The following is a 25,591-nucleotide window of genomic DNA, read 5'->3' on the forward strand; positions in this document are numbered from 1 at the left end:
TGAGGACCCACAAAAACTCCCTCTTTAATCTTTGCTTCGCTGAGTCGAGGGAATTTTTCATGCAGGTATCGGAATGCTGGCAAAGTCCGGTCAATGGCTTTCACGAAGTTCTTCATCAAACCTAGTTTGATGTGAAGGGGTGGTAGCAAGATTTTCTGAGCCTCAACCAGAGCTGGGTGTTGGATATTCTTCTCTCCAATGGCTACATTCTGCCTGTGAGTCCATTCCTTCCTCATGTAGTACATTTCCCTTGCTCGGCTATCCCACTCGCATAAGAAACACATGTATTTTGTATATCCTTGCTGCAGTCCCATTAAAAGGGCAACTACCTTCAAATCACCACAGAGGTGCCAGCTGTACTTGTTATACTCAATGGAATTCAGTAGCTGCCTTAAGTTATCGTATGTCTCTTTCATGTGGACAGCATACGCTACTGGAATAGATGGAAGAATGTTTCCATTGTGCAAAAGCACAGCCTTGAGACTCAGTTTCGAAGAGTCCACAAATAGTCTCCATTCTTGTGGGTCATGAGTGATTTTTAAAGCATTCATGAAGCCCTCAATATCGGAACAGAATATCAGATTACTTTCCTTTCTGAAGAAAGGCTCCAATTGCTGGTGGCGCTTTCGATATGCAGTAATTGTGACATCTTCTTCTAGAAGATTCCATTGTTGGAGTCTTGATCCTAGCAATTCTGCCTTGTTCTTTGATAAGTCCAAATCACGAATCAGGTCATTTAGTTCTTCCTGTGTTATTCTGTGTGGGGTTGATGATGCACCACAGTGAAAATCTGGATCACTGCATGCTGATGGACCAGGAGAAGAACAGGTCGACTCACCTTTGTCTTCGTCAGATGAATCAAGAGAATATTCTGCTGGAGGTTCTGGAATAGGAAGTCCCTCACCATGTGGAACTGGTCTCAATGCAGACGGAATGTTTGGGTAGACTATTCTCGACTTCTTTCGCTTCGTTATTCCGCCGGAAAGAGGAGGAACCAAGCAGAAGTAACAGTCATTTAGGTGGTTGCTTGGCTCTCTCCACACCATTGGGACTGCAAATGGCATTGATGACCTTTTGCAATTCAACCACTGTGAAAGCTGTGTTGTACATGTAGCACAGCATATATGCGGAGCCCAAGGCTTGTCTTGGTCACCAACCTTGCATCCGAAGTAAAGATGATATGCCTTCTTCACTTGAGAATTGATACTTTTCTTCTGGTTGGCAAATGTCACTTCCCCACAAATATAGCAAAAATTGTCCGCGGTATTAACACACTTTCGAGGCATTACTGTTCTTTATTGTACGTAAATGGATAAAATAATAAGTTTTATGTAACAGTAGCTTGAACTGTCTCGCACAACGTCTAAAATATTTTAAATGCTGAACCTATCTGATTGGGCTTTATATAGTACACTGCTTACGTCAGCTTCAGCAGCCGCCTGGCATTAGTATAATAGGCCTACACATGTATAGTACACTGCTGACGTCAACTTACTTCAGCAGCCGCATGGCATTAGTATTGCATTGCATCAGAAAATGATGCAATCAACTGTGGATGATGTGAGCATGATGGTATTATGCAATGTTACATCATTATTCCGGATGTTGCTGCAGTCCTACTGGAGAAATTTACACAGTGAAACATAGAAAATGAGGTATATGAATATCTTCAAAACGAGAGCCAATACAAATTTTTCACGGTTATATTCGTGTTCGGCACACCAAAATACTACAGATTAGGGCCTTTTCAAGTCAGTAATGATTTTACTGTTGACCAGTGATATTGATGAAATGTCGTCATATGCTATGCGACTCAGAGCACGTACATGACATATGAGAGCTGCACTATATATATATATATATATATATATATATATATATATATATATATATATATATATATATATATATATATATGCAAATTCAGACGTTTCATTGGTCCCACACAACAAAATTTATCAAGCAATAGTGCGAGCTAAAAGAATGAAACACAAAAACAAAGCAAACACAGATGCACAAACCTACGGTTGTGGTTATGCCGTAGGTGGACTTTCAGCTCCTAAGCGGTCAATCCTGAACTTTTATCTTTTTCTTCTATTAGGTTTTGACCGAGAGATATTCTGCTCAATGTCAGTTACTTTCAGTCTGTTTATTTATATATCTGCCTTTTCAAATATTCCTTCTGTTACGTGTTTATGCTCGAATAAACAATAACGCAAAAAGAATGAAAAGAACAAGCTTTGAAAAATATAATAATTTATTTCCTTGGAAAAATTATTTTAAAATGAAAAAAATATGAACTTATGGTTTTAAGAATCAAATCCAAAAATAATCCAATAATAATCCACCAATACCATTTTAGAAGTCTTATCAATAAAGTGTTCCAATGATTTCAAGTTCGAGTCCCGACGAAGAATCAAAGATGGAAGAGATGACGTATGCTATAACCTATAGTGGGGTGAGGTCTGCAGGTCCTGACAAACAAGCAATTAAACTGAAATAAATATATATTAAATCCGAAATAATTAAATCAAATATACATCATATTTCATATGCTCTTTCGACTGTTTATATATTATATTATATACTTCATTGAACACAATAAAACGGCGAATTGCATCTTTACGGGACAAAGCCGGAAACTGCCTCACAGAAGAAAAAGACATTCTGAAAAGATGAACAGAAAACTGCGCATAATTTTACAACCGCAGGGCCACAATAGATCCAGAGGTACTAACGTCTTTCAAGCAACAAACAACGACAACCATCGTATCCTACGTGAAGAATTAGAAGACACATTGAGATCGCTAAAAAAGAGGAAGTCAGCAGGAGTTGACAATTTCACAGCAGAACTGGTCCAAGCTGGGAGAGAAGCAATTATTAGCGCCTTCATAAACATCTGAAACATAATTTGGCAAACAGGAGTATGGCCAACGCCGTGGACCCAATCGTTGATCATCCTTATATTGATGGACTTGCAGGAAATGAGGCAGAATTAACTAGATTAGTTGAGAGCCACGACAAAATCCAAGCAGCCTACGGTATGGAAATCAGTGCTGAGAAGACCTGAAATGATGACCAAAAATACCAAGGGCATTAGTACTGTAATCAGGGTCCAAAGTACGAAGTTATAAACAGTGCACAGCTTCAAGTAATTGGGGGCAACGGTAACAAATGAAGGATTTAAACCTGAAGTACCCTCCAGGATTGCACAGACAGCAGTAGCGCTGAAAAAACTGAATCCCATCTGGAACGACAAGAACATCGCATATAGTGCAAAGGTCAGACTGATGTACTCATTGGTGATATCCATATTTATATGCGCCTGTGAATCATGGACCATAACAGAAGACTTAGAGAAAGGGATACGGGCCACATAGGTGATATGTTTCCGAATGATCCTCTGCATCACATATAAAGACCATGTCACCAGTGAAGAAACATGCAAAAGGATCAGACAGGCCATTGGGCCTCACGAAGATCTCCTGATTATAGTGAAAAACGTAAACTGCAATGGTATCGGCATGGATCACGATCGTCAGGACCTGCCAAGATAATCCTGCAAGGCACTGTACACGGAATAAGAAAGAGACGCATGCAGAGAAAGAGGTGAGAAGATAACATTTAAGAGTGGACAGGCTTGACATTGAGCGACTCACTGAGAAAAAGGGAAAATACAGAAGAATAGAGGAATCAGGTGGCTCGGTCTTGACCGGTGGAACAACGGTCTCCCAGACTACGGGGCTTACGATGATGATGATGATGATGATGTACCTGCTACCTCCCGCCTTCCTGACGGAGTTGTACAGACGCCCCAGTAAAAAAGATATGTCGCAAAGGAATATAATAGTAAAGAGAAATTGCAAGTCTATGGGCCAAAATTGCAGAAAGAAATTTAATTTAGCATTCTTGAAGAGTTGATATCATTTATGGTAATTTCATTTGGGAGATAATTGTGGAGAAAAATCAGGACAGTATTATTATAACTTGTTTACTAGTAAGCGAAAAATAATATATTTTATTCATGAACGTTTTCCTAAAAAATTAATCGACTAAGTGGGTATGCAGAGACTAGACTCTTGAATGTACTGTTTTGCAACTTTCGAACTTTCTCATTCCTTAACAGGAGAAAGATCTTTTTTATTTATTATCATTTTTACCACTATCAGTAAATTAAGAAAAGTATTTGGTTTGAAATAGTCATATTTCTAAATGCTCTGAAATGATAGTAAAAAATGTAGTGTTAAAGTAAAAATGTATATATGCTTTTAGATAGATTATGCTAGCATTTTGATTGAAATAAGAAAACATATGTGGAGACATGTGACACTCTAAGTATGAGTTTACTAGTAAATATACGCAAATAATATATAGCAAAGCGTCACCTCTAAAATTATTGACGATGGCTCGTACATCGTCGAATGTTTGCAAGGTTTACTCTATTAGAGTACCCCATTATCCCAGTTATGCATCTGCAAAATAAAAAAAAAGTTCATATTGTGAAAACTGATGCAAGACTAGTTTTGGTAATGAATGGCTTAATGGCGAAATGGAAGTTAATCATCTCTATTGTCGTGAATATTAGTCAGCAAAATTTAATCATTGGAAGGTTCTTCAATATGCGTACTGATACCATATCATCAACGGAAGGTTATTAAATTTGTGTAATAACATATACACGATGGAACGTTCTTAAATATGTGTGATAACATATAATCAAGACATGGTTCCTATATGTTTTGATAGCATATAATCAATGGAAAGTTCTTAAAATGTGTGATAATATAATCAGTAAAAAAAATTAAGTATGTGTAATAAAACCTTATCATCAATGGAAGGTTATGAAATTTGTGTAATAACATATACACAATGGGAAGTTCTTAAATATGTGCGATAACATATAATCAGTGGAAGGTTCATATATGTGAACGATAGCATATAATCAATGGAAAGTTCTTAAATGTGTGTGATAACAAACCATCAGTGGAAAGTTTTTAAATATGTGCGACAACTAGAAGATTTTTAAATGTGTGTAATGATATGTAATATATGGAAGGTTCCTAAATGTATGTAATAAAATACAATGAATGGAAAGTTCCTGAGTGTGTGCGAGAACATTTATTGCACGGTATGAAGCTCTCTCTTTAAAGATTTTGTGAATGCAGTGGACTCTCTGAAATGACTCTTTCACTTTCTTTTCGTTTGAATTGATTTTTCCAAATATTTGAAAATCATAAAGTAGAAAATTACACAATTTGATGAATATTGAAGCTAGATACTACATGCCCCTTTAATTCATACAAATGATTGCACCGCTATTGAAATTCAGAAATTACCTTTTACGAAACGCACACAAAGATATATAAATAAACAAAAACAAAACGTACTCGGCAAGGAAGATATCGCGATCTATAATATATTTTTGTGTATAGTGTAGAATTTCTGAGCAAAAGCACAATCTCAGATTCATACACATGTATTAACATAACTTAGTTTTAATTTAGAACATAGTACCCGTACGACGGTTACTAAGAACTCACATCATATTTGCTGGTGGAATAGGTTTCATAAGAGAACGCGGAACAAAACTGATAATGAAAGGAGAACCAAATGACATCCGCTTTTTCGATGAGATGTCCAAACGTGTATTTGTCATTCCTTGGGTAATTATGAGTTATCTCGAACTCTTAAGGTGTAAAAACTAGCAACTTTAACTGGCGATACACAATAATGTATCATTTCTTTCTTGTTATGGTCATTGCGTGTTATTATTATTATTATTATTATTATTGCTATTCTTATTATTAGTAGTATTTTATTAGCATTATTATTATTATTATTATTACCTGACAGAGATCAATGTATGTCGTCTGTAGACGCTTCAGACTCTCTTCACATGCTTCAATAATATGTCGTCTGCTCAGTCCCAAGGAGGTTGTCCTTGATCGACGTATATTATAATCGTGGTTTATTTCGACGATAGCCAATCCATAAATGCTGTTTATATATTCTTGGATACAATGCATACATAGTTCGTCCCAAATTATGATTTTAGGAATATTTTTCTCACCTATTCGTGGTGGTGTTAACGAATCTACCTTCCTAATGAAGAAGATGTGATAAGTTCTTGCGCTAACACCCCTCCGCCTCATCTTCTTGTCGAGTCGGCGAGTTGTGGTCAACACTATCATATCAGAATATATACATAATTGTAGCGCACGCATTGTTTTACCTGAACCAACTGGAATATTAGGATAAAGCATTTTTTGTCGTGAAATTAGATCATTCACTGATGGTGCTGATGACGGTTGTAATAACTTATCATTGAAGTAATACACACGATTAGGTTTATAATCTGCAAATTCAAAATAATTACATATTTGTTCACTTTGTATTCTCTAGTGACCAGAAAAAGTTAAGTCGTAGTTGTCGGTGTGCATGATCGGAAGAGTTTTTAAAATATCTTTTTTTGATTTACTCATATAAAATTAGTCCGTTGCGACTCATCAGTATTTATAAAATCAAGTTTTGCTTGGTCCATATGCAATGCAATGGCGCATGGTATCAGATGAGGCTGCTTGGGTAAATTTCTCAATAATCTTTCTTCTCATATCTTTTGAAAACGATATATCGTCATCCTCTAGCAGTCAGGCCCTATTGTGAAACTATTGCCGAATTCATCGTCAGCGAGGTCAATATCCCTGCTTCAAGCACATATTTCAATAGCACTAATGGAGTCTAACTACGTTTAAGTTTTGCACATCAGTCTAGGAGATTTTTCTCTGTATCTGGTGTATTAAATGACGACCAAACCAAGCAACAATTACCGGATGAATGTTTGCTACAAGCTCAAGTGATTAAATATCGGCAAAACCAGTTAGATCTTCTGCTGGCTACGGACCGTTCATTGCAACTCTGGTTATTCCATGTGTTTGATGACCAACTCATTGGAAATACGACTCCCATTCACAGGCTTCAAGACGTCTAGCGGGATAACTAGTCACCATATCAACTGAACATACATCAATGGGATTATGTGTTGTGCCCCAAAGGTCACCTTGTCCTAATTCAATACATGAACGCGATATATCATCGAGAAAGTCTTTCGGCGATGGACGCTATGCATTTGTTTGCCGGCGACACGAGCAACCACATACGAGATTGTAAAACAATTATTCAGTAATTCATCCATGTCGATTTATGAATCGACGATAGCATATTTTATTTCTGCCCGTTTCATCTTATCATGAAGAGATTCTTTGCTACAAAGTTGATTCGAAGACAGCACATATTGATCAACTCCAATACCGGTTCTGGCTCACTCTGAAGCAGCCAGCACGCTTACTAATCTTATAAATTTCCTTAAAAAATATTACTGTGGTAAAATCTAGTAATTTGTTTTTTCTTTTCTTTCGTGGGGACTGTTTTGTTATACTCCGGTCCACGCATGAAACGTTGTGGCCCACAATCTCTTTGGTGGCGCCTTTACTACTGTAGTTGCCGGAATTGTGCAAAACCTGGTCGGTTATGGTTTTTTCTACTATTTGAAATTAATCGCTTTTCCAACACTGCGATGTCTTCTATGCGGGCTCCATTGTCGTTAACACATTCTGCCTTTCGCATTATAATTTTTTTATTCGTGATTCTGTTAATGCTTTCTTCAGTGTAAATTCAAAAAATGTTTTGTGACCCGCTGAACTACATAATTTAAGATACCGTTTCGCATCGGTTAAAGAGCCATGATATCGGGCTATTTTAAACAATAAAGTACGTAAACAACAGCAGTCGCAGGATATGATTTTTCATAGTATGGCATGTCAACGCCGTACAGCATTCCCGGTGCAGAATTTTTATATGCAGGCAACGTAATCATGATTGTTGAACAGATCCAAGTTTATCCATGTTGGGCCACCCCCAACATCCTGTTCGACAATAAATTTAATTCAGATAAATATATTTTATCATCAGCTAAACGATCTTTAATCACCATCCGCGTTGGTCATTAATGTAGCATCAATGAACATACCGTCGTGATTTATCTGGAACGTTGACCAAACATGAGCTACACCGATCCGCTTGAACTCCTCCTTGGCCATTCTGATATGTTCCTTTAATTGTAAAGGAAACGGTGGACGCTTTTTTAATCGTCTACTCTATCAAAATCAAACATGGCCGCGGCTGGTTTAGCAATAGATAATCTTGCAAACTCTTATCTCTTAGTTTCTAACGATTTAATCTGATTTCGCAATTTTTCTATGTCAATACTGTATTTAACAAGGGTTCGCCTAACACCGGTGAGACTATAATACTGTTCTTGCAATTGTTTTGCTACAGTTTTGCTATATACCCATTATATAATTAAGGCAAGTGTTTCACTAATTCAGGAGTGCGCAACCTTTTTCGGCCATGGGCCAGGTTGCCTTTTCTAAAATAACTCGAGGGCCGCAAACACTAATTTCTTTAATACAATTACTGTTCTCGGGCCAGATTTATGTGGTGTTTTAATTTGCCTGACAGCCGGACTGAACACGTTTGTTGGCCGGATCCGGCCCGCTGGCCACGGGTTGTGCACCACTGCTCTGATTGAACATTTTCCTGGAATAGTATATAATAATAACACGAGCAAATAATACTTGTAAGCAGTTTCCTATTGGATCCACAATCCCATGTGGAAAAATGTTTCAGTGAGTATGGTGGATCTCATTTAGCGATTGTCCAGAGGAAGTTTAGGGACTAAACCATGCGTGAAATGCGGAAGGGGGGAGGATACAATGTAAAGCGCTAAAACGCAATAAAAGATACTAAAGATTATCTCAGTAGAAAATATATAACCAGTCTTATAAATTAGACTCCATCAAATCCCAGGGAAAATCTTTATTTTATTTATTATTTTTTATAAAACAATTGGTGTTTCTTTTGTTTGTTTATTCGTTCGTTTCTATATATGTTCGTTTGCTTTATTTTTTTATACGAAGCAATCATTTTCACAACGAAAACTTACTCTGGTGGAATTGAATTTAACTTTCCATAACACCTTGACGTTTGCACCTGGGTCCGTCCTTATGACGTTAGCATGTTGAATAAGATTAGTTAGAGTTTTGTATTAGATAGCAATGTTAGTTCCAGGTGCATTCAGGTACAATTAATTTAAAAATATGGATCTTACACAGTTAACTGCTCTCACGTGGCATTTGCTAAGAGATCTGTGCATTATTGTGCCCCCACCCCACCCCACCCCCCACCCCCGCTCTCTCTCTCTCTCCGTAAAAATGTGCACCTTTGATACAATCTCTAACAAAAAATTTAAGGGTACCGTGTACGTTCCAGTTTATTAAATACATGTACCTTATAATATATTGGCTGACCATCATATCGTCACCATGGTAATTATAATCAATGTTGTTGAAAACATCATCATCCGCTGTAATGTACGATGTTTATACTAGCAATTAACACTACTACTACAAAAAATAATAATTGATACTATTTATTATTATTGTTATTATTATTATTATTATCGACTGGTTAAAATCTGCTTCTCGTAGGAAATAAGTATTCTAATGTTCGTTTATTTACATAGCGCGTTAGATAACATGTTATACATGAAACAAATTAGGCGGAATATTAACCATGCAAAATGGAAATTAAACCCTTCCTGTCGTAAATGCTGTCATGCAGAAATGTATATGTACTTCATTGTACCATTTGACAACTCCTTTATTTCACTGTATTGCTATTTAGCGTGGGGGTGGGATGTTCTGTTTGATTCTTTGCATTTCGTTATCTCTCTATCTCAGTCTTCTGTTATTGTATCCACTGGTCTGAAATGTATAAAGTAATATAATAGTGTATGACGTGCACACATATGCTATTATATTGTGTACATAGACGAAGCTACATGATATATGTCTTCTCTGCTTTTTTATACTTGAAAAGTAGCAAGAATTTAAAATGTACGTATATAGTTTTATCGGTGTCCTCAGTGTTGAAAACATATCTCAAGCAGAGTGGAACAAGATATAATTCTTCTAAATATACGCCACAATCGAAACAGTTAATGTTCTGTGTAATACGTATGCTTTTGTGTATCAAAATCTTTTTCAGTCTTATCCTCAGAGTTATTAAAAAGAACTCATCCACAACGTAATTTTAATAAGCAAATTGTAAGGCCGGCACTAAAATTTGCTTCATAAAAGTATATAATTCCGCACACCATATTTTTAAAATATTAAAATGGATTTTTGACAAGTTTGGTGTTTTAGATGATTTACTTTGCGGAATGTCTCTTCGGAATGAAACGCGTGGCAAAGTTGTCTAAAAAAAACGTGACATTTCTAACCACGCCTTGAGTCTTGACATTACTTTCTGAGTATTTCTAACTTATAATAATATCAATATAAGATTGCTGTGGCATAATAATCTCTCTCTCTCTCTCTCTCTCTCTCTCTCACACGACTACCGTGGGTTGAGACCCATGTCGAGGGAAGAAAGTATCCTGGTAGAAATGTAAACATGCTATTCCTGCATTAAATACACCGACAATTTCACACTTAAACATTGATCCTTAAGTATTATTATTATTATTATTATTATTGCAATTATTATTAGTATTATTATAGATGACCGTGTAGCTATGGAGCCCAAATATGATGTATGCCAGTCCTGCACCACGTGTGTGAGTGGGCATTGCAATCTTTGTCCCAAAATGACCATTATAGGAGTGCCCCACAAAAATGACGCTATGGGTTGATACATTGTTGACAAGGCCGATCGCGCCAACAGGTATGTACTGACAAATGGTTCATTGTTAGTCGTTTATGATTCGTTTGCTTAATGATGAAAATTATAATATTACGTAGTGAAATTATCTTCTTGATGCAAAGCAAATTATTATATGCTCATTTTGTTTTCTCCGTTAACTTTACATTGTCAGAATCGTGCCTTATCTTCCTCATTTATTCACACTGCATGACACGTATGTCTAAAAATTAGCATTGGGAACTACTTTGACGAATAAGTATTATTTCCGCTAGCTAAATGGACTGTCACGCAACAGTTGCTTTGCAATTTTCCCCGTTTAACTATTGTGATACAATGTTAGCCTAGTGATAGTAGACATCCACTTATTGATACAGGTCATAGTTAGGGTCTCTCCAACAGCGATCATGCAAGCAACATGGCATAAACACATGTCTCCTTTAGCTGATGATAAGAATGGTAATAAATGTACTTACATTTACGCATCATGAATGTCCTCAAAATGTACTTTCCTAGTTAGTTCTGCAAATCCGAATTACACGACCCATGTCATGAAAATTCCGAGACACACCGAAATTGTACTTTGTTTTCGATTTCATTTCCATCTGAAATCATATTCTCCTTACGTCAACAAATTAACCCAATAAATCCAGTCCGTCATAAGCAGAAGAGCAGAAGTGAGTTAGTTCAACAGGACAACAAAATCCATCCATTCGAGACCAACTGCAAAAGTTTATTTTCAAAGCGCATTCATTCAAATATGACTATATATTTCAGGTTTAAGTAGACCAAAACGAGAATTTGTTTTAGGTTGCCAGATGGTGCTATGCGCGAATTAGTATTGTTAATATGTATTGATAAATCTACCAATGTGTATTTTTTAAATTCTGCATACTTTGTTTCTTGTAGTAAATTCCTTTATATTAGTAAATCTTAGGTAGGTTAACAAAATGACTAAATAATATATAGGTTACTGTATTTGTATGGTAAAATATAAACTCGCTTTTCGCTGACTAATACTTCACTCCCAAAGGTCATGCCGTATTACTCCGAAAAATCTGGTTCATATTTTCCAATGCAATGCAGTAAATATAACTATCCATAGATGTGTAATAGATCAATTCTATGTTTATGTACAACTAATTTTGTTTTGTGGTCAAAAGCTGTTTAGTTTAATTACCGAAAGTGAATTTCAACTCCTTAATTTAAAAATGTAGAATGTTGTTGTTGTTGTTGTTGTTGTTGTTGTTATAGGGTTTAACGCCATGTTTCAGCACAAGACAGGCTATACATGGCGGCCAGTATTAATGGTGGAGGAAGAACCCGGGAAAACCCCGGAAAGAACCACCGACCCACGAGAAGCTACCGGCAAGCTTTCTCACATATCCATATTGGCCGAGCCAGAGACTCGAAACTACGCAGAGATGGCAGTGATCCGTGACGGAGAGCGCTTTAGACCACTCGGCCACTCGGGGCCCCAAAATGTGGAATGAATTGTCCATTGATCTAAGAGAGCAAGGATTTATTTTATTTAATGTATGCCAAAACAAACAACCAAATAGTCAATATAATATATAATTCATATTAGAAAACAACTGCTAAATACACGAATGAATAATAGCGATAACAAATAAGTGTGCACAAGAATCACCATACTTGTCTGAATGCCGTTGCCTCATGAGGGAACGAACTGCAATTGTATTACATGCATATGACTGTATTCTTTCTTCATATCCTTTTATTTCATTTTATCACATTGAGTGGCAGAGTGATCAAAAGTGCGCACTGTTACGGATCACTGCATCTCACATCTGTCTGCGTGGCTTCGAGTCTCGAGTTCGGCCAATGTGTGTATGTGAAAAATCTTGCCAGTAGTATCTCGTGGATCATTTGTTCTTTCCGGGATTTACCCGGATTCTTCCTCCATCATTTATACTGGTTGCCATATTAAACCCTACACCAACAACATTGTGTCAAGTATCTCCCGTAGAACAATACTTTCCGCTGCTGTTGTGTGTGTGTGTGTGTGATTTGGAGTTTTAACGTAACTTTAACAATTTTTCAGTCATATCGCTACGATGTCTGAAGTGTGACAGTTTATAGTGATGTCTAGCACTATGGCATCATGCCGCTGACATGTAGCATTATGTCCCACCCAGTCACATTATCCTGACACCAGCCTCATGAGGGAACGAACTGCAATTGTATTACATGCATATGACTGTATTCTTTCTTCATATCCTTTTATTTCATTTTATCACATTGAGTGGCAGAGTGATCAAAAGTGCGCACTGTTACGGATCACTGCATCTCACATCTGTCTGCGTGGCTTCGAGTCTCGAGTTCGGCCAATGTGTGTATGTGAAAAATCTTGCCAGTAGTATCTCGTGGATCATTTGTTCTTTCCGGGATTTACCCGGATTCTTCCTCCATCATTTATACTGGTTGCCATATTAAACCCTACACCAACAACATTGTGTCAAGTATCTCCCGTAGAACAATACTTTCCGCTGTAGTTGTGTGTGTGTGTGATTTGGAGTTTTAACGTAACTTTAACAATTTTTCAGTCATATCGCTACGATGTCTGAAGTGTGACAGTTTATAGTGATGTCTAGCACTATGGCATCATGCCGCTGACATGTAGCATTATGTCCCACCCAGTCACATTATCCTGACACCAGGCCGACCAGTCCTAACATTAACTTCTTAATGCTGAGCGCCAAGCATTTTTGTAAGTCTTTGGTATGACGCGGCCGGAGATCGAACTCACGACCTCTCGCATCTGAGGTGGACGCTCCAACCACCAGGCCACCGGAGTGTGTGTGTGTGTGTGTGTGTGTGTATGTGTGTGTGTGCAGTCACATTTCTTTACTTCAGATGCACTATTTGTAATCATGCTTGTTGTCAAATTATTTTTTTTGACTTTCATTTTGTTAACCATATCATCTAACTTCTCTTATAGTTGTTATTGTTGTTGTTGTTATAGACGAGGATCTGGACTTTTTGTTGTTGTTGTTGTTGTTGTTTGTTTAACGCCATTTTTCAGCGCACGATGGGCTATACATGGCGGCCAGTATTAATGGTGGAGGAAGAACCTGGGAAATCCCCGGAAAGAACCACCGACCCTCGAGAAGCTACTGGCAAGCTTTCTCACATACCCACACTGGCTGAATCCAAGACTCGAACCCACGCAGGCAGAGGAGAGATGGCAGTGATCCGTAACGGAGAGCGCTTTAGACCACTCGGCCACTCGGGGCCCCAGGATCTGGACTTGAGTGAGTGTTTGTTTCTTTTAAAGGGACCATTTTTTCTTGTATAATCTGCTATAAAATGTGATAGTTGTGTCATGTTGGTGTGTATCAAATTCCCCCTCCCCCATAATCTGAATGTGTGTCCCAGCTTTGCTTCTTTCACGTGTAGTTTTCAAGTGTTTCTCCAGTTACTCTTTATTTGAATTGAAATATTTCAATTTCGTGTTCAAAATTACTTTTTGAATATTACACATCAGTATGCTTTATCTTGTAACGCCCATTTTTGAAAATTAAAACTGTATGAGCCATAATTTCATTTTTAACAGGAGTTATATAATGTCTGTGTGTCTGCTTTTTTTGTCTTTTTTTTGTATAGGTCCGGATGGACTGGGCACGATACTCGCCGCCAAAGAAGCCGGTGTTTAGAACAATATAAATACAGGTAATGTGTGGACTTATTTCCAAAGTGAATAGCCAAGTCAATGATTTTAAGCTACTTTAAGAAATTTGTGAAACCAATACTTTTGTGCACTATGAATAGGACGCATGCGTGTGCTAGCTTGAAATTTTGCCTTCCATGAAAAGGTAGAGAAGCGGTGAAAATTAACTGCACGTATTATGAGTAATTATCTCCCTTCTATCAGTTATAAACAAGATAATTATCTCGTTACAAATCTTCACGATTCTTACGATAAAGTATTAAAACGAATTTCTTGTAACGTTGGAAACGCTTTGAAGTCACCAATAAAAAAAAAATATATATATATAATATGATTACACAATGACCTAAATTTTTTAACATAAAAATCATAATTGCATTAGTAATGTTCTCCCATTTGTTTCGTGCAGTAGTGTACCATTATAACATTTTCCTTAAGGCAAATAACCTGATTCAAAGAATTACAAGGCCAGATCGTAAACAACGTCTTACAACACATGTAGTCACTGCGATATTTAGATTATCGAAATAAATACCTATAATGAAATCAACAGTTGTTCGAAATTTCAGGATTGAAAAGAGATTTATTTATTTGTTTTTTTTAAAAAAAGTGAAAGTATTGAGATATCACCTCAGTCGACAGATGGATCAATACCCAGATGAGAAAACTAAACGACACTTATAGGGCACATACGAACGATTTAAAGATTCGGCGTGATACTATAAGGCCTTTCTCTAAATTCTTATGCATTAAAGATTAGCTCCAAAACATAAAGTAATCAGTATAAAGAGAACATATACATGTTATAAGCAATAAGTTTGCCCAACAAATGCAAAAACTATATCCAATAATTTTGATAATAATAATAATAATAATAATAATAATAATAATAATTATTATTATTATTATTATTATTATTATTATTATTATTTCTATTATTATTATTATTATTATTATTATTCACATATATCAATGAAAAACACTTGACTATGGTTAAAGAGATGGGAGGAAAACATACGTTTCGAATTCTTCCTGAGGACGACGTCAGCATTGTTGTTACTAAAGTAATCGATACACTGGATTCTACTCCAGAAAGGACTATTGAATGCAATGGGGCTCAGTTTTCCGTAGATCTCGGAACTGCAGTAAGTATATGATAGGTATGGTGCTACTGTTTAAATACTGTAACCGAGACAACTATTACTACGTCTAAACTTATTAGATTGAATATTTAAACGCATTACCTCTATATTAACTTATTTGCATTTGATTAGTTTTATAGTAATCGACTGACTAGACCTGTAGAGAGACATGACTAAAATCTTTCATCAGAAGAGTAATGGGCGGGAGGGAATACCAACATACATATTTAGAATACTGATACGTTATGTGTGATACATTTATGGTACAATTCGACATCGAGTACGGGCAACGGTCACTTCATTTCATGACCTGATTTTCTAATTTTAAAATCAATTGTTCGACTTTTACTGCTTGCCATATACTATATTTTAATTGTTTTTTTGGCTCCAGTTATTAATATTAAAGGAATTAAAGTGCTTAAGTTGTCATAATTTTTTTTCTAATGAATTGGTTGTTAATAGAGAATACATGCACATATTTGGAGTTCGAAAAATAATTAATTATTTTGTTATGAAGACATCTTCCCTGCATGTACGTTTGGCTTACAACTACTACTACTGCTACCACTAATACTACTGATGATGATGATGATGATTATGCTGTTACTGCTACTACTACTACTACTACTACTGATTCTACCACTACTACTACTGCTATTATCATTCGAACAAAAATGTATTAATACAGAATGGGCAAAAATCAATAGATTCTCATGTTGAGAACAGGTGTAAGATTTTACAAACGGCTAAATTATAATCATGTACCCAATTTATAGTTTTGTTTTTGTTTTTCAAATGGGGGTTCAGTACAAAATGGAGAGGATACACACAAAACAAATTACGTGTAAGCTCTAGATTGTATTTAAACCTGATTGGTCCGTCAATGCGTGAGCATACCGTATATTCTGAGGACCACAACTAAAGATTTAATTTCATTTCAAACGTAGGTACCTAAAAATCTCCCAATTTTTAAGTTGTATTTATGATGTTTTGATCGTGTACTAAATATTCACAACTCCAGCCTTTGTTTGAGACTTAGGATTGGCAGATAATGTTGTGACCACCATTCAGTTCAAGGCACTAGTTTTGCTGTGTTGACGAAAGGCAGAAAAACAATCGTTTCCTCTTCTTCTTGCTGCACATGCACGTATATCACGTTGTTTGTTTACCTTTTCTCATTCTTTTAACCCGTATTTATATCTAGACGAAATCTGTCTTAATCTATTTGGGATTTGCCTGTGTTCAATACCTAAACCACAATGAGATTTTGGACGTTGGTTGTTCTACAGTCAATTAAATTCATTTATAAAGTTGAAGAGGAGGAGATGAGATGAGATCTCACAAGCAAACTATCACACATCTTGTATATCGTCCAACACCGCATACAAATACTATCCATTACTCAGTCTATATCATCCATCATCCCCACACACTATCCAAAAACGTTCTGTATTACCTTAGAGTGTAAGAGAAAGAGCTGAAAGAAAACAAAACACATAATCCATAGCATTATACAGGTACAATCCTTCACAACAACTATACCATTCAACATCAATACTATCATAAGCGTCCTGTGTTAGCTTTCAATGGATACGAAGAAGATGAAATCCAGCAAAAATACTCTCACATATCTTATATACCATCCAACATCCCATTATCTACTCTATCCAAAACGTCTTGTATTAGCTTAGAATGTAAGAGAAGAAGAAGAAATCTCACAAACATAATATCCAACACATCACCAAAACTATTCAACGCCCCTCACACAAACTATCCAAAACACCTTGTTTAGCTTCGAGGAAAGGTGATAAAAGCAGAAAAACATCCTATCCATCACGCCACAAAAATACTCTCAGACCAACTATAAAAATCCAACACACTTTCACATACCTTAAATGCCATCTAACATCCCATCACACACTCGATCCAAAACGCACTGTGTTAGCTTAAAGTGTAAAAGAAGATGACGAAAGCTCACAAACTTACTAGCAAACATATTATATACCATCCAACACCCCATACAAATACAATCCATTACACCATCTATACCGTCCATCATCCAACCCACTATCCACAAAACGATATGTGTTTAGGTGAGTGCAAAAGAAGAGGAGATGAAATCCCGCAAACATACTCTCACACACTATATATACCATCTAACCGCCACACAAATACAATCAATTACAATAGCTCTACTACCCATTACCCACATAATATCAAAAAACGTCATGTATTAGGTAAGAGTGTAAGTGTAAGAGGAGGATATTAAAAGAGACAAAGATACCATCCACCATACCAACTATACTATTCAACACTCCTTGATCACACTATCCTAATGATACCAGCTATTGCAACTAGTATTTTGGGTATATCGAGCAAATATTTGCATATGTTTAATACCTTATTGGACTCTGCTCACCACTGGTATGTGCCGAGAAGTTTATCATTTGGTAATATCTTCAGGCTTAGACAACATACATAAATGCATTTTCTTCGCCTGCTACACTTTCATGAGGCTGAAATATCGCTCTGATTACTAGGTCACATGATTAATACTTAAAAGTGGTTTTTGTATCTGGTTAAACTTGCATAATCATGACAACTCACTGCACCCTTGTTTATCATGTTTTGTGTCTCATGATGGTACGATCTAATGAAATTCATCTTTCGGTGATTTGCAGTTGGATTAAACAGTTCTCTAAGATTTATTTCATCACGCATTTTATAACCACTTGAGCCATCAATTGGATATCAAGATAAATCATATTTTTTCACTAAATGAGCTTTAATAATCTTATTTTATTGTTATATAGAGATTTTAGACTATTGTAGTAAAAGTCGGTTAACAACAGTACAACAACAGAGCAATATCTCTACATGCATTTGGTTGATTTAATGTGTTCTTAAACAGACCAACACCATGTAGCTTTTATGATGTTTCTCCTTGCTTGTGACAAAACTATTTAGAATCTGAAAATATTCTCTCATAAGCGCATATTCTAAGCTAACTTCTGTCGTGTAGACTACCCGTCTATTTACACGAGCTCAGAATTATTCAGGAGCTTGTCATGGTCATGAGTAGATCATTCTCTCAGAATGGAATTCTAATCATGATATGATTTTGGCCATGCTTCTTCATTGTATAGCACACTAACTTAGTTATTAAAGGTTTTGCATGGTTTTTATCCTCTGTCAGATTGGTTTACAATGGTACGAAATCAAATTCCTTTGCCAATAATTTATCAGGTGCTAATGGGTGGTCTTTAAAAACGTCGTGTAATTGTCTTGTTATTACTAACTCTTGTATAAAATAACATCAAACTAACTTGCCTCATCTTTCTAAGGGCATTATAGTGACTTGTATGACTTTGATTTAATGCCTCGTTGTCCACAAAATAACTAGTGACTTGTATGACTTTGATTTAATGCCTCGTTGTCTACAAAATAACTAGTGACTTGTATGACTTTGATTTATTGCCTCGTTTTCCACAAAATAATTAGTGATAGGCATGAATAGGATCATTAGTCAACAAGTAATGTGTTAGTATCTAGGCACATAGAGAATAATCTTGACCGAACTTATTATCCATCGTCCATTATACCTTCATCATGCACGTAACATATTTGATTTCCGACAGACATTCCAAAACTGGGCAAAATGTCAAACAATATTAATACATGTCCTTCACATCGATGTCATGCAGAGCACAAGGAGGTTTCATCATAAAATGTGTCAAGCATCTTTTACGTTCTGGTCATCCTCGCTTGTTGTATTTAATTCTCAGAGATGGAAATAAAATTTATTGACCGAAGGTCATGTAATCTTTTGCTAACTTTAAAACCAACCCATGTACGAATATGAGTAAATTTATGATCTCAAATATTTGCTTTTCATGTGACAAATTCACATTATCTAACCTCCGGAATTTTTAGTTGTTGATGGCAGTATCTGAAATTTTGAATTTTACAGCAGGTATTATGTTTTAACTACCTGACTGAATATTCTTTAATGTTCGTGCAATTTTATTTCGGTGATAAAATGTCACTTGCTGCAAAACAAATTTGGACCACTAATGAAGGATAATAACAGCATGCATAAAATAATGATAATTCACAGAAGAAAATTTAGGATTATGACTCGGCCTTTATCATTCCAAAACCGAAATATAGTCGTAATGAACAAGCGATTTATTATTGACACTTTATTATCTCCCTTATTCTGTGATCTGTATTCTCTTTAGTTTTGCCGTACCTATATACACGAATGATTTAATGTTTCCTTCAGTTTGGTACTCAAAGTAAAACATAAAATATAGCACATATTTTACTCTCTTATTTTCCTTCGCTTGCTGAGTTTACATATTTATTTGGTGTCTTTAAATCTTTTGCGCAGTTTCTCTTTAACCACTTTATTTCTCCGTTTCATATACTTGTATTTTTAAATGTCCTTTTCTATATCCTGGAATTCATGGTTTTGTCGTACCGAAACACCTACTTTCACCTGTTTAGAAATATACTGGTTTTATCGAGATACCTCTCATTGCATTAAAAACATTTCTTATTTAGCGAAGCTTGTGTAACAAATGTCAATTATACAGTCCTTATTCGTTATGACATGCGTTCAAAATCATTCGACTTTTGGTGAAATGTTTGTGTATTATGTCACTACTTTCTGACTCACATGTCTTCCTCTGCGTGTGACACTGTTGTACTTGTGCTCCGGAAAACAATATGACGCAGAGCATCATCAGTAAAACATAGAAAATGCTGGTTTATAAGAAAAATTACCACAGCAGTACTAAAGCGTTTGTTATATTTATTATCGTTTAATTTAGGAGAGATTTTGTCTCAAAAAGCTACGACAGTCAAAACAGGACAAATCAGGATATTATTAAAAAAAACTTGTTTGCTTCTAAACGAAAATATTAGATTAATTTTATGATTTACTTATGCTAAATTGGTTGGCAACATTAGTTGGAATATCATCTCTTCTTTGGGGATTTCAGAACCGTCCTGCATTCTTATTAACACATTTCCCTTGAAGAGCAAATAATCATGGACAAAATACACTAACTTAAGAAGAAACATCTTATTTTCAATTTATGATCATTCGTAGTAACTATCAGTAAATTAAGAAAATTAAAATGGTCAGAATAAGTTAAATGTCACTATTATAGTAAACGATAATGACAAATTTACTGTTAAAGTTACCAAGCTTCTTTGCAGTTAAATAGGGAATCCAAGTGTTTTGAAATAAATAAGAAAACAATGTTGAGAATGTAGATTTAAGTATAACATATACGCTAAAAGAAGTTGTGTGCGTGAGTGATTTGGATTTGTAACGTAGCTTTAACAACTTTGCATCATATCGCAATGATGTCTGCAGTGGGGCAGTTTATATAGTTGTCTAGCACTAGGGCATAATGCCCCAGACATGTAGCATGATGTCCCATCCAGTCGCATTATTATGTCACCAGTCCGACTAGTCCACTTACTAGCCTCTTAGTGATGAATGCCTTGCGCAGCAGCTGTTAGTACCATTTTTATAAGTCTTTGGTATGACTCGACCAGCGGATGCTCTAATTTCTAGGTACTTTGTGAGGACTTAATGAATGATTGGAGAAAATAAATTGGCGAAATGGATTTCTTTTCGTGGCATGCATCATTTATCCATTAACATAATAGGATTTTTGACATTTTTTCTGTAAGTGATGATCAGTATAAATCAATGTTGTTGTGATGACGTCTGTGAAAGGTGCTTCTCTCGGAAACTAGAAGTTTTGGGCACTAGGTTAAAACAGAGTAACGTCAAAAACAGGCGACGGGACGAGATCTTTTTAGCTGTCAGACAAATATATTTGTTTTGCATTTGTTTAAAACTATGACACACGGACACTGGTGTAAACTTCATTGTCATTTCTCATGAAATTATGCATTAAAATGTATAAATATCGACGATTCCGCACTCACATATTAGTTACAGCAGTTGTATTTTTTATAACTTTCTCTGTCCTTTTCTCTGTGTTGCAGCTATCACATACTTAAATTATTTGACGGGTTATTTTTTCAATAGTCTGATATTTTTAGCAGTCTGAAATTGAACTATTGTTAATAATTTCAAACTTATTATCTCGCTTGCTCACCAATTCAATACGTCTATCGTTTCCCAGTAATTAAGAACGTGGCTGTCGTTTACTTCCAGACTAATGATGTATACTGTTATCTCTGCCTTCTTCATCGCTGTTGTTTGTCCATTGTTCATCAGTAGGTTAGGCATTTGGTCTGGAAACATCAATCATTTCACAACTTTCATAACTTTGGTGAGTTCAATTAATCGTAAATTATATCCCTAGAAATGAGTCCGTTCCCATTGTGTTAACATATGCATCATTAAAACATCTCAGACTTCGTGAATCCTCTCTGGCCATTTATCAACTCCTTAAAACGTCTCCAAAATAAACTAAAAGTATATATATAGCTAATGTATGCAGGTTCAAAATGACATCATTACGTTACCTACCAATATTTACCGCTCCGGTGGCATAAGTGGTTAGAGCTCGCTGGTTCAAACCCCGGCCGAGGCATGCCAAAGACCTTATAAAATTGTATTAGCAGCTGCTTCGCTTGGCGTTCATCATATTGAGGTTAGTGATTGGACTGGTCGGCCTGGTGTCAGGATAATGTGACATAACGCTACATATGTGCGGCATGATGTCCCATTGCTATCTGACCGCTCCATTTGCTTAATGATTAGAGCGTCCGCCTCGGATGAGGGAGGTGGTGGGTTCGAACCCCGGATGAGCCATTCCAAAGATTTATACAAATGGTTCTTACAGCTGCCTCGCTTGGCGCTCAGCTTTAAGAGACTAGTGTTAGGACTGGTCGGCCTGGTGTCAGGATAATGTGACTGGATGGGATATAATGCTACATGTCTGCGGCATGATGTCCCATTGAAAGAAATCACTAAAAGCTGCCACACTGCAGACATCAAAACTATATGACTGACAAAATTGTTAAAGCTACTTTAAAATTCCAAATCACACACACACACACACACACACACACACCAATATGATATGTCCAATGAGGAAGGGGGCATCCTTTTTCACCCTATCCTAATACACATGAATACATGGATTGTGTAAACCTGAGACAAACTCGCACATACATTTTCTGTGCTTGAGAATTATGATGTTGTATACTAATTATTTTAAACTGCAGACTGTTGAACTGTAGCACTGCAAGAGCCTACTTAACATGTATAATGCTAAGCGTCAGCATCTTCATTTGCATATTGTTCGACGAGCCCTTTATACACAATTCCTCCGTTCCTATGCATACACTCATTATTTTAGGATTGCTTTTCCAGTAGAGAACTGACTCAGTAGAGCATCGAAATTCCGAACATTGCAGCTCAGTTTCACTTTCTATTTGTTACCTAAGCTGAGTATGTTAGGACCTATAGTTTCGCTAAAGACATTTACATGTACATATGCAGTAAAGTAAACCATTACCATCACCACCAAAAATAGATCACTCCCCAATATTAGCCATTTGATTCAAGCCCTATTACTTTATCAATAGTCAAACTTGTTGTTTGAAATCAGATCACGCCCCAGTTAAGACCATAACAAAACCTCGTTCTAGGTTGGATGGATGGTCTTACAATGGGGATGTGTTGGTCGAATTAACTTGTTGTATATGGAGTTTTGGCCTGGTATAAGTTTTTTTTTTCTGGACAATAAATTAGTCTAATAGATAAAGAATAATAGTGTGTTACTTTGGGGTACCTGAGGATCTTTCTTCAGATATGCACATGTATATGTTTGTTGATAATATGTTTGACTTCTTACACATCAAGAATGAATAAGCTCTTAAATGTTAGCATATATGAATATAGGGATGTAGGTATCTATTCATGTTCCCGCATTCACTCACATAGGTATGAACGAACTCATGATTGCATGATTTATGTATATACCTACATACTGATGTATGGATCGATAAATGTGTTTTAAAAATTTAGTCTCATTAGGTATAAACACCATCTATAAATCTGGGTAGATGGAGTTCGTGATACAAGGGTTTAACCGTATCATCTATGATCACCATCCATAAATCTGGGTAGATAGGGGTACAAAGGCGGTGACATATCATATATGATCGCCCTCCTTCAACATGGGAAGATGGAGTTCAGAATACAGTGGTGGGATTATATCATCTATGATCACAGTCCATGAATCTGGTTAGGTTGAGTTTGGGGTAGATATATATTATTCATAAGCACCGTCCATTCATTCTCTGTTAAAGGAGTTCGGGGTACTTGGGGGTCAGTCTATATTATTTATGAAAATGTGACCTTAACTACCGCTCTTTCCTCCAACAAGGGTTTTGATTAAAATACGAAAGTTGTCAATGATTTCAACGAATTTTTTTTTTTAAAATAAAGATGAAGAACAGTAGTTTTCCATACCTGTGGAGTGATATTTATTATGGAGTGTTCGTAATGGTATATCATATTGCATATCTTCCTGCACACGACTTTATCGAAACTATAGATCTGACAATTAAAAGCTTCGATAACAAAGAACTGAAACGGAAACTAATAGGAGGTGCAATTTTCGGAATGTACATGCCTAATCTAATTCAGTGTACATACATGTATTTGCATTGGGTCAGTTGGCATAAGGAAAACAGAGATAGATCTACGATGATGATCAATAATTTTCCACGGGTTCCATGAATATGAAAGACAGAAAGTGAATGTAACAAATGTCCGTATCGATTTTATGACAGCAGCAAGATGATTTGTTCGTCGATGTGCACATTAAATGTGTCGTATACGTAGTTAGTTGACTCGTGCATTTCGACGTGTATATTCAATTGTTATGAAAGAAGCTGGCTGATTTGTGATAGTAGCAAGGTGCTTTGTTCGTCAATATGTGTACATATTAAATGTGTTGTGATATTAGCAAAGTGCTTTGTTTGTCTAGATGCGTACATTAATTATGCTGTGATAGTTGCAAGGTGATTTGTTTGTCTAAATGTGTTCATTAGATGTGTTGTGATAGTAGCAAGGTGCTTTGTTTGTCTTGATGCGTACATTAAATAAGTAGTTAGATGACTCGTGCTTCTAGATTTGTAAATTTAATATGTTACCAAAGTCGCTGGATGATTGTGTAGTCTACATGTGTACGTTACATGTGTTACCGAAGTCGCTGGATGACTGTGTAGTCTACATGTGTACGTTACATGTGTTACCAAAGTAGTTGGATGTTTTGTTCGACTAGATGTGTACATTAAATGTGTTATAAAAGCATAGATACATACATTAAGTGTGGTATCATGGTAACAAGATTATGTGTCAATCTAGTCCCATTTATTATTTCAAAGGTCAATGAGACCACTTCCCATGTAAGACCAAAAAACCCAGACTTGTCCCCGTCCGCTGAGTATTCTTTATAGTGATGGATAGGACAATTGTACATGGATATTGCACCTATAGTAACATTTGTCGGGATAAAATTAGACAAAGAAATAAGAAATAATAGTATCGTTATTTTCTTGTCAAAATTATAACGGATATTCTGATCGAGTTTTAGATTGGTTTATTCGTTCTTTTTCAGGTATGCACATTCATTTTTTTCAACATACATTTCTCACTAATTTTCTATATATTTCTATGAATGTATACAAAGAAACTTCACCTACCCAGACTGACGGAGGATGGCCAAATAAAACATGGATTCTCCCTTGTAATATGAATTCCATCTACCTCGACTGATGCAGGGTAATCATATTTAGTGAGATGTTGTGAGGGTAATCAGAAGGAACTTTTCATACAGACGGGAGGAGGAGGAATGTGTCGGGTACAAGCATAAACAAACTGTGGATCTTGTGATAGTTCCATTTTCTACTTTGGAATTTTGATACTTTAGGCAACTTTCAGTTTCCTATTTTTAGTGCTGGTACGTATAAATAAACTCCCATATTTAGTTTT

At 36.1% G+C, this 25,591-nt stretch overlaps 1 long non-coding RNA gene across 1 annotated transcript; it reads right to left on the reverse strand.

Moving 5' to 3' along the window:
- Positions 1–9,429: 9,429 nt before the first annotated feature.
- LOC149779110 (uncharacterized) lies at positions 9,430–25,510 on the reverse strand. Its single transcript, XR_016415369.1, has 3 exons — positions 25,303–25,510; positions 11,235–11,481; positions 9,430–9,821 (listed from the first exon to the last, which is right to left on the reverse strand). It is a non-coding gene; the product is annotated as an uncharacterized LOC149779110 (long non-coding RNA).
- Positions 25,511–25,591: the final 81 nt, after the last annotated feature.

This window comes from Sinohyriopsis cumingii, chromosome 17 (genome assembly GCF_028554795.1).
Source record: "Sinohyriopsis cumingii isolate HCF-2022 chromosome 17, ASM2855479v2, whole genome shotgun sequence".
NCBI classification, from domain to species: domain Eukaryota; kingdom Metazoa; phylum Mollusca; class Bivalvia; order Unionida; family Unionidae; genus Sinohyriopsis; species Sinohyriopsis cumingii.